The sequence below is a fragment of the Lonchura striata genome, chromosome 8, assembly GCF_050655825.1.
Source record: "Lonchura striata isolate lonStrDom1 chromosome 8, ASM5065582v1, whole genome shotgun sequence".
Classification (NCBI taxonomy): domain Eukaryota; kingdom Metazoa; phylum Chordata; class Aves; order Passeriformes; family Estrildidae; genus Lonchura; species Lonchura striata.
The window spans coordinates 21987025-21998886 of NC_140710.1; the positions used below are offsets into that span (position 1 = coordinate 21987025).

The 11862-nt window shown below is 36.2% G+C and overlaps 1 long non-coding RNA gene across 20 annotated transcripts in view; it reads left to right on the forward strand.

Annotated features, from left to right (window-relative positions):
- The window catches only part of LOC110479805 (uncharacterized), a 61485-nt gene that overhangs the window by 18027 nt on the left and 31596 nt on the right, over nucleotides 1-11862 (forward strand). The window lies entirely within an intron of this gene.

Below are 11862 nucleotides of genomic sequence, written 5' to 3' on the forward strand. Positions count from 1 at the left end.
GTGTCATGTAGGTTGAAGTGAATTTCTTTGCCTCAAGGATCAAGTGCCACTTCTCACCAAAAATGTAAGAAGATTTCACTTCATGTTTGACTCCTTATTCACAAGTACTGCAGTCTTTGAATATCGGCTTTTCTGTCAAGCTGGAGGATGGTGATTCATAAAGTTAAACTTCATGTGGAGTGGTATCATCTTAAAAGAAAACTCCTTCAGAAAACATTTCCAGGGATTAAAAGGGAATTTATAGTCAAAAAACAGACACACTGACTCCAAAATAGCTGTTTCACATTTAGCAGTAAATCGACTATTTCAGACAGATCTCTTCATTCTTTCCAAATTTCACTGAAATTCAAAGTAGAACAGGACTAGTTTTGAACTCAAAGTTTTGTGGGCTGGAAAAAGTGAGTTTTCTGCTTACCTGTGGTCATGAAATATTTATCAGTTTCCCATTTAAAAAAATAGCAATGAATGCTATACAGTGATTCATTTCTTTATATGAAGGACTTCATAAAAATTAGCAATCTAGCATTCAGTGGTCACATGTATTCAACATACTGAGTAATGCTACTTTATCTCACCCTTATAAAAGCACAACGTGGCCTCCCACTAAGTTATTTAGTGCTTAATGTCGTGGGCCAGAAGTACCTCAAAGTTGTTCGGCATAATTAACAATTAAAGATAGAACTAAATACAAAATTTGCGAGGAAATTTGCAAGCAACCTTAATGTGCAACACTACCAACCTAAATAATTTCTAATAAAAGGTTTTTAGTCCATTTTGGACAAGTGCATCTACTTATTACAACTTTTCCAATTAAATATCCAGTAAAATCATCTAACAAAACATAAAAATGCCCTAAGATCAATCCCCCAGATAAAGTATATTTATCACAATCCCAGATCCAAATCGACTTTTCAGGTGTTTTCATAGAGAATAGCAATTGCTATGAGTTATGCAGATTTATTCAGGAGAGGGGAAGGAAGGCTTTTGGACTTTGATTATTGCAGCTTGGGGGAAAAGAGGAAAATAAATGAGATTCAGCTCTGTTTTAAAAATAATTCTGCTGCCAGAAGATTCCACCATCACAAAATAGGTGATACCTGTAACAAGCCAGAGAAGATAAAGACCTTTTCAGCCTCTGTTTATGACCACAGCTAAGCAAATGTGCAGCTAAAACAAAGGTACCTGAGACCCTTCTGCTGGGCCTTCAAAACCTTCATCATGGTATTGTAGATAAGAATGTTAAAGAGATGCTTCTCTTTCTGAGAAACATCTTCAGCCTTTATCAAAATTACAGCAGGCTTTCATTTACCAAGCCATGGTACTGATTGCAGAGGACTTCTCATGGAGAAAACTCCATGTTTCACAGGAATTCAGCAGAAGAGTGTTTTACCATTGTCTTCCATTTTAAAGCTATGAAGAGGGCAAGGTATACACATCAAAAAAATTTTTAAAAGGAGAGAAGAATGTTTCAGAGGGTCTTCAAAGATTTGACTGAGTTGTGGAATTAATAAAAAATACAAATTCAGAACTTATAAGTATTTTGAGCAACCATCAAATTTAGGGCTAATCTCTTAAGAGAAATTTCTCACTGTGAATTATGTGCTGGACTTGTTTTTGTTGGTTTTTAGCACCAGGAAGTTGCCTCCCAAGTTAAAATGCTGGTTTGTTTATTGCAATATTGTAAAAAAAAAAAACTATCCAACAAAAGAGGCAGTTATTTCTGTACAAGACACAATACCATTCCATTAGAAAGGTTTATATGAGTAAAAGAGGCATACAAATATTTAACAAATATGTATCTTCCTTTATCAAGTGGAAGCCAAGTACATGGCAACATGCTTGGGATTAGAAGGTGGAAGATGACTAAAATTTCTTTCAATGGAGTCTCATCAAGGTTAGAGCTCTCCAGATTAAAAACAACAACAAACCCCACAAAAACCTCTCCAAAAAAACAAAGCCAAACACCAGTAAAACCTTAATGCACCCTACTTTATATACCTCAAATTATTCTGGGACTTTAGCCCATCAATTTTTACCTTACATGAATTTTTACAGAAGGCTCGCCACACATTTTAAGGCAGAAGGATCAGTGTAACACTTCATTTTTAAAGAAATGAATATGCAATTCTGCATCGTTTTGTGATTAAGAGGAAAAATTATTTTGACAGTCAATCAGAAAGAGCAACAAAAGGAACACAAAGGGGGTCTCAGTTCAATAAGTACTGCTTATCTTTGCAGAGAGAAATTTTGTCTGGAAGCATTAAAAATGCAGAGTCAAAGCACTCCTCTGCAATATCAGAACTCAGCATCATGAGGCAAAAAGTTTTTGCAGGATAGTGATTTAAAAGTTTTCCTCCTAGTTGAAAAGAATTAAAATGTACTGTTGAAACCTCTTCAATGAACCAACACCACTGGCCAGGCTGTAGTATCTGCCCAAGGCATGCACTGCTCTGCTGCCTTTACCAGGACAACTGGTGGTGGAAGAACAAACAAAAAGCCAAACTGTTTCAGCCAGGCAGAACCACCCCCAGAGTGTCCCAACTATGGCTTTACTGCAGGTGAGAAGCAGATCGAAACTCTCAAAGTGAAGCAAGATGTAGAAGAAACTTCGACAAGTACAACCTGCCCTAACTTGGAGGCAAGAAGCATTTAAATGTTAATGTCTATATATGCTAATTTAATTAGTGAAATGAGGTATTGTATGTCATACTACTTCGAATAAAACAAGACTCACTGCATACACCAAAATATTATTTGGCATATTGTATACTTATGAAGTTTGCCATCTCTGTCCCCCTTCCTATAATAACTCCAGGGAGGAAGTACTGTACAGAACCTGGCTAAAACAGGGCAAAAGTTATTTAACAGAACTCCCTTTTGTACCATAAATGAAGGCTTCTATTACACCTATGTCAAGAATACAATCTAGTAAAAAATGAAAACTTTAAAAAAGTAAAAAAGAAAAAGCACTGGATACTTACAAAAGAGAATAGTACTTGTTCTTTATGAGAATAGAAAATTACCTCCTTTAGGGAAAAAGGAGTGGAAGAGGAAAATATCACTCTCTTGTTCTACTTCCCTATATGCTTTACTACAACAAATCCAAAAATGCATCTATTTAACTGGTCACATTATATTTAGGTCACCTGAAAGAAATAATGCCTCTGGAAAGGCGCAGTTCAAGGTAGCTACAAAGTCTTTTACAAAAACATTTAAGTAAACAAATAAAAATCCTGTTTCATCCTCTCATATTCCTATCTCCTGGCTTTTCAAAAAATACAGGTAGCTGTGTTTAAAGGAGTGAGAACATGAGACACATTGATTAAGTGAGTCTGAACTTAAACTAGGACATCAAGAAATAATAGCTGCAGGTATTCCCTTACTCCTGTGCTGCCAAAAAAAGCAACTCTGCTATTTCTTCCTCTGATTACAGCGGTGCATTTGAGTTTCTAATGGTTAAAGAGGGCACTACAGGATTTTTTTTTTTTTTTCAATTACTGTTCCGCGTAAAGCAAAACTTTTAACTTGCAGGATCTGTATATGAAGTATTGAAATTTCTCTCCATTTTTGACTCCCAGTACTGACTGTCACAATAGTGAGAGCACAGTGAAGACTCTCAGGGCATTGCTCCCCCTTCTAAACCCCTTGTAAGATGCATAACAGAAAGACTTGGGAGAGCCAGGAGGCCTCTCACTCTACAGCATCACTGAAATAAATGCAGCAGCAACTGTCCCTTTCAAAGATCTTCTCTAATGTTAGCAGGTATCTTCTATTCCCTAATTTACAAAGAAGAAACTGAAAGTCTAAATCTCTTTTTTCATTGACTTTCTAAAGTGAACACCTCAAAATTAAATGCCTGAATTCACATATCCTGTTGGCTATCCATGGATTTTATTACCTGATGACAGTTCAGAGCAGTTTTTCTATTTCACTTCTGTTCTGCTCCCCGACAGCCTGCAGAGCTTTTGCACACAGTAGGCCAAACTTTCTGAGAGGCAGCCAATAGCAGTCACACAAAAAGGAACTTTGGGGCAAATTCTTTAAGTCTTAATATATCTGCATGCTTCTACTTTAACACCTTCACAGTAAATTACAGTATTTTTGTCCATACAACCATTATTTAATTTAAAAGGAGGATGAATAGAAATATCTTCTTTAAATTGTATGCCAAAGTAAGTTTATTGCTTAAAAGAAATAAGCAGAGCTTCCCAATTTCTGTGAATTAAAGGGATTTTCAAAGATTTCCTACAGTAAATGTGAAGCACCCTAAAATATATATTCTTAACATATTTCAGTAATGGTATGGAATGTAATTAAAAGCTTTTATATTTGAAGTTGAATGAAAATTCATTTTTCTTTACTTTCTTCTAGTTAGGTTTCTTATAAGAAGCTTGCTGTTAAATCAGAAACAAATCTTTACCTTTAAAGTAGAAAAAAATTTAAAATTATGGAGAAGCTATGAATCAAGTCCAATCACAAGCACACACACAAAGGAAAGTATGCTAAAAGTAATTAAAAATCCTAGAAGAAAAAAAGATTGTTGTATTAAAAGGTGAGGTATAATCAGTAATTGCAGTTACTTTGAACCCTGCAACTTTAACAGAGTAGGGTTTAGATAATACCCTATTAAGAAAAGTCTTCATTCTTTTGGAAAAAGGCACAAGATGATCCTTACAATAGCACATAAAGTAAACAGAAAATCTAGATAATAACCTGGAAACTGCTAGTTATCAAGAATTCCACTTGGAAACGATGTACTGTAAGACTAAAGATAGCAAAATGTTGCCACCAATACCTAGTTCTGTTAGAACTGTAACATTTCATATCAGCACCTTTAGATTAAACTGAGGTTATATCAGTAATCTTACTCTACATTAGTCTAGTATTTACTATAGTCATTAATCTCTCTGAAATATGCTTTAAACAACTTACACATACCAGTGCACACAGCACTGGTAATATATAATCTGACAATTCAATGAATTCAAACTGTTCACTGATGGATCACCTTTCTTTCTAAAAGAAACACCCTAAACATGGAAATCTCCATCTTTTTTATGAAAAACCACATCGCAAACTGAATACAAAGATCAGGCTCAATATAAGAGTATTTTCTGGGACATGACATTGAAGATATTAAAGTTTGGTATTAAAGAGACTTGTATATTGTTTCCTTTTTAATTAGAAAAATTTCTAACCCTATATGCTGCACATAATAGATCTAGACACATGATTTTCAAATATCCAAAATAAATGAAAAAGCAATGCAATTTTATTCACAGCTTTGCTGCGTATGGTAACTTTTTTGTGGCAAAGAAAATGCCATTTCCACAATAAACTTCATTCAGAGCTCAGGAGTTATTACAGCTCTGAGCTAGGGAAAAAACTTGATTAAACTCCTTATAGGTACCCTGAAAGTACATCTTCAGCTGTTGTCTGACTGTTACAATAGGCATTTGCAGTGACATCTGAGCTACTTATTTTCAGTAAGAAGCCAAGCACTTGTGTCAAGTAGCACCACATTCCACAGGTTGTCTCATTTAAAAGCTGTAAGTCTAGCTAGATATTGGCATGCATGATTCAAGGGGACAGAACTCAGTACTTAACAGGGGAGGGAAAAGCTTTTAGAAGATAACAGAAACCAATTATAACCTGTGAAAATATAGAAACTCATTGAGGAAAATGGGAGTAACCTATGCTTAAGGTTAGATACATGTGCTCAAATATCTCACTTAATCAGTCAACAATGAAAGAGCAACTGCCAGGAAACATTTTAACCTGACAAGGTATTGTAAAGAGCGTGGTCCTCCTTTGGGATATAGTCTAAAGCTTTAATAGTACAAACTACAGTCAGTGGAAACAATGTGAGATACAAATGTTGGGGTGTCTTTGAATTTACTGAATTCCTTCCAAAATGCCTTATGGTGGACTATTTAGTATTCATCACCATGCTTCTGTGGAGCAACGGCTGTTAATCTTCTAAAATATACAGAAAAGGAAAAAACATCAGCTCTACAAACAAGCTTATTTTGTCCTGTCTTGTCATTTTTTAACTGAAAGCACAACAGCTCACCTATGGGGGGAATTATATAGCTAAAGCAGGAATTTACTGTCCAAAGTATCTAAGAATCAGTTGAAACAAATTCACTTTTCTTCTCTTTTCAAGGTCAGCAAGAAGATGACAAACAGTCTGTATTACACAGTTGTATCATATAGTCAGCATGCCAGACGATGAACCCATAATTCAACAAGCCCAGACTTAAGGTCCAGCACAAACACAGAGTTAAATGTGCTTCCCAGTACTTCTGAATATTGCATTCAGTCATGGCTGCTCCCTAGGAAAACAACCAATCCCCCAGCCACGCAGACAGAAACCTCCTCCTTTTCCTGCGCCTCCAACCTTCCCCCTCCAGGGTAACCCAAAAAACCAAAGAAATCAGAAGTATGGCAGGCAAGGGTAAGGCTGAATTTTTGTCTGCACAATGTGGAGTTACTGAAATGTGAGATAAATAGCACTGCTCTGGTTTTACACTGGTACAGAAGAGATGAGGGTCTAAGTCCCCTTTTGTTGTTTAACTGATTTTAACAAGAGGAATTGGGAGAGGGAGAGAAGGGTTTCCAACTACTTTCTCTGAAAAGTTATCTTTGAAGGGAAAATGCAGCCTTCAAAAAGGAAGAAAATTGAAAGATTTTCCTCAAGTTTCCTTTCATTTCTTGTCATCCTAAAATACATATATACAGTTTGTTCCAGGAAATGTCTGAAATGCCTTCTGGTAGCTTTTACATAAACATGAAAATCTTCTTTTGAGTTCAAAGAATTCCAAATAATGACAGGGGAAGAGATCTTGGACTGTAACACAGATGTAAACAAAGGTCACAAATCACTCTCAATAATTACAATGCATTATCATTACTTTTTGAGTTTTAGTCTGCTATCACATTCAGTTGAATTAGACATGAGCAAAGCTCTGCTGTGCCTCCACAGCAATCTTTTCCTGTACACTAAAAGCAGCAGACCTCAGCTACATTTCTCAGTCAGGAGCTAATGTTTCTGGGTACATGTTACTGTTGCTGTTTCATTTGTCAGTAAAGCCTTATTTACTTGCTTCCTGTTATTAATTATGGGAAACAGGATCTCTTCAAACTGTAGGAGAGGCTCTTTTAACTCCTGTCTAGACTTTAAGACAAAATATTGATGAGCCCTTTAATGTTTGTGCAGTGACACAATCTGAGCAAAAAAAACCCCCATCGTTACCTCAAACAGCTTAAGGCTCCTTATCACACGTTCACAAAAAAAAAAAAAAAAATCCCTTAAATCACTCGGGCTCACATTCTTATTGTTAGTCACTGAAGTAAGGTTTCCTTTCATAGTTGGATACTTTCTTCATCTGTCACACTGATTAATTAACAGCTCACAGTATGAGCCCTGAGCTTAAATAGCCTACTGCAACAAGGAGGAGAGATCAACTTTAATATTCCATAAAAATCTGAAGAGGAAAAATGCTTTCCTTAGTATGAAGGGATCTGTCTTCTAATAATAAAAAAATTAACTAATTTCTGTTCAGTTACATTACGTGAGGAGATGAAAGCACCCAGCTTGCGAAGGGAGATTGCAGGAAAGGATTACGACAAAAATCAGAGAAGACTTAAGCATTTTAAATTAAACTGTTGGCTGGAAACAACCAAGTCTTGAACACCAGTGAAATTATTTTCATCATCATTAAGAAAAGCCAGTTTATCAACTAATAATGAGCAAATCTATAAAAACACAGTACCATTGCCTGTAAAGATCTATGGGGAAAAGGCATGCAATTACATGAAATGGAGAGTTGCTAAAACCTTAAAGCTAAAGCTGGCTTTAGCCAAAGCATTTGTTCTCTCACACACACCTCTTTCCCAAACTGTTACAGTCCAGCAATTATTTCAGGAGTTGGACTTTCAATAACTTCAACTTCTCCCCCTTTTTTAAGCCCCTCCAGTACTGCTGAGTGGGCAAAAATTACAGATGCAAGAAAAGCTGACAAATGAGTGTAAGGCCCCTCCTCTCCAGTGCCTTGACAGTCAGAACCCCTGCCAAAACATGCCTGGAAGCTAGTGAGGGGACAAAGACACAAAGATTCCATTTTTTCAGGGAAAATAGATTTCATGTAAAAACTTGAAAAAACTATTCTTCAGGGAGAAGAATAGCACACAGGCACATATGTAATCTCAAAAGCAGAGCAGGAATGAATGTTTCAAGAAAAGGTGAAATTATATGTGCTTAGTGAGTAGGCTCAAATGCTATTTGACACACGGCTTTTTTTAAACTGCAAAGTGCTACAGGGGGTAGGAGAGGGAAGGCTCCTATAAAGCCAGAAAAACATTTTCAGTCATGGAGAACCTTCCATTTGACATGATCCAAACTAAGAGTTCATGGCTGTTGCTCTAAATCATCTCCCATAACACTGTAGTACACAACCAAAACAAAGTAAATCCGGCTTTTTAGCTCAAAACTGTTTGACTGTGTTTACTACTAAAAGATGCTTCCCCCCACGGTGTCATTAATAAAGTTACAATGAGTTTAAAAGCCTGGTACCTAGGCACATCCAAGTTTTCCAGCTTTTCATAACAAGTTTACTACTTTCATGACTGGCACTCCGCACTGAGCTGGAACAGGTCTGCCTCTGAGCAGGGAGATGCAGCAGTGAGGTGAATGCAGGCAGAGCAGAAGAAAAATCAACTATAGGATTTCTTCTTGAAACTAGTCAAAGTTGGGGGAAAGTCCATTTTGTGGTGGGGAATATTTGGACAGCTCAAGATTGTCACTAATTTAAAAATAAAAAGGATATTCACGACACATTAGAATTATTAGAATCAGCAGATTAGAAACTATTGCTTTAAGTATGATTCTTTAGGACTCAGTGGGAAAAGAAGCTACTGTTAAAAATAACATAACCTCCTACAAGATGGCTAGTTTAGGAAGTAAAGGTGTAAAATGAAGTTTTAGTCATCAGAAAGGTTTTCAAAATGCTCCCAGTTCTGATAATTAGTGCTCATCAACATGTAACAGTCTTACAAGCTTTCCACTTGTAATATACTTTGTCTTATGGGAGGCTGCTTCTACAGAGGCACTCAAATTCAGCCAAAGTCTTTCAGTCTTGCAGCAGAACACTAGTGCAGTATAAACAGAACATAGAAAGTATAATATAATAAACATTATAAAAATGTGATTAATGCCCTGAATCGACAAGTTTGTGATTGAGGATAAAAAAACTGATGAGAGCACTCCAAAAAGACCCTCAAGGGCCCTCTGCCTTGCAGGAAGAACCACAGGCAGAGAGCTCAGCTCTCTGCTGGGTTTACCCTCATGTTCCCCTTCCTTCAGCCCATGAGGATGTGGCACATTTCTGACTCTGAACCCAGGTGCTGCCTCTCTTCTGTCTGCTCCTGAACGCTGCTCTGCCAAAAGACTTAAGAAAGAAAGGGCTGGTAATCCTTTGACTAACTAATAAATCCCCTTCAGGATATCAGCACTGTTACACAAGGATTGGGGATAGTCCAGAACTATTTATTAAAAAAAAAAAAAACAAACACCAAACCAAAACCCAACCCTATTCTCCACATTATACCTGAGGTGAAGTACCAGGAACATCAGAAAACTTGAACACTGACCATTTAGCTGCAAATCCATGTTTGTTCATGAAATTTCTTTACATTCCTTTGGCTGATCCCACTATACTCTCACTCGCTAAGTCTAGACATATTGTAATATTTCACAGCCAGTCAGTATCTAAATTATTTTGGGGTTTTTTATGCATTTTACCATCCATCACTCAGCCCCTCCTAAATGCATACCTGTGTCCATTTGGTCTCCATTCTCACCAGACCAAACCATCATTTCATTTTGTTAGTACAGAGAGATCCTAGATGTTATCTTATTGCAGAGATGAAAAAAAGTCTGTAGCTCCCAGTCTGATACACCTACTGTCACAATGACCTCACTTCAAATTCTTATAAAATGAATCCCAAACTCTTCCTCTACCCCACCCACCCTGAAAGTAGAACTGCTGTACTTGTACACATAAATCAAGAATAATAAGACTGCCTGATTTCCAGCAATATTCAAAGATAAAAGGAAATTTAGTTCTGAAGTAAAATTCTAGAAATGTAAACAGAAGAGCTATATGGAAGAAAAAAAAGTCTGCAGTTAATGACTTAGGTAAGAGAAACAGCAGAGAATGAAATAAGATGTATGAACAGTTACAAACATGCTTTATCATATACAGCTGGTAAACTCATTCTTCAGAGTATCAATACAAAGTAATCTTCACAGAGAAAACTCAGGTTATATCAGATTATCAAAAGAGTGCAGCAGTGAAAAATATTATCACTTGATTTCACACATGTTCCGTCACTCACCTAACACTATTCCTATCTAAATACTTTTAAAGATTACTTGAAAAACAAATGTTAGCATTATTTCAACCTATAGAAGCTGTTGAAAGTCAACATGAAATTTTGCATCTGTGCCTAATGTCTGTCATTGCAACTGAACTCATTTTAATGGCCGCACGTCCAGGCAGTGTGTGGCACAGGGCTTGAAAAGGAAGGAGACTTATGTTTTACTTGGCACTGGTACAGCATAGGTCTTTAGCATGAAATTTATTAGTATTAATGGACATTGTGTAATTAAAGCACTGTGCTTTAATGCCCTGAGGGTTGATGAGGCTTTTTTCATGTCCTATAAAATAGACAAATAAAAAATGTGAGATTTTTTAAAGCTATTCAAAGAATTCAAACATGCATGTTCCTCCTTTAATCATAATAGAGAAGGCGTAGCTGAACAAGATGGATCCAAAATTCTCAAAATGTCTTCCATGAAACCACAAGATGGTTAATACTAGACACCAGGTTTTTTGAGAACATGCTATGTAATTACAGTATTTTGAAAGGCAAGTTCTTCAAAAAGTAACCATTAGACCACTAAAAAGTATAGATTTGAAAAAAATATTTTTACATCGAATATACTGTACTTACTGGGTACTAAACTTGTTTAAAGGAGTTCAATTTAATAAAGTGCCTTTGAGAAGCAACTCAAATATTCATTACTGGAGCCCTGGCATTTTCTTTCCTGAATGCCAAGAATTTAGAAGGTTTTGAGAATCCCACCAACTAACACACTGCATGTCAGTGACAGGGGGAAGCATTTATGTAGTTCCTCATCTGCTTTTGACTATCACAGGCTGAGATTGGAATAAAATTCAGAGCTACTAAAAAAACACAGGAGTGGTGCAAGTTTCATTAGGATTGATGCATGTCAGCAGTGAAGATCAGACTATTACCTAGACCTGAATTTCAGTAGTTAAGTAGGATTAATTTTCTGTAAGAGAAAATTAATCCAGATTACACTATGGAAGAAAAACAACACACATGGGTCTAGTATTTGATTTTTCAGAAACCTATCTTGCCAGCACTTAGCTGTAGTACTCCAAAATAATACTGGAGCTCATTTTCTGGCAATTTTTTATTGTTTCATATGTCTGAATGATCCTACATGAACAGCAAGTCAGAACAGCATGGAAAAAATACCACTGATGTAACAATTTATGATGTTTAAACTACTGAAAATATAAGGCCTACTGACAGCATTGTGTCACATCTTAATATTCTGAGTAATCTAATTTCACTTAGAGCTGGCTTGAAGCAAAACTTATTTTATCTGAAAATCTGAAGAAAAAGTTAGTATAGATTGTACAAAACCACTAAGACCTTCACAGTGACACTAGTGATTTTTCCTTGGGGAATGTCAAGATCAATTATTGGTTGATCTATTGGACATATCCTGAAGTATCAAACAAAATTATTTATTTCTTTACCTTCTAG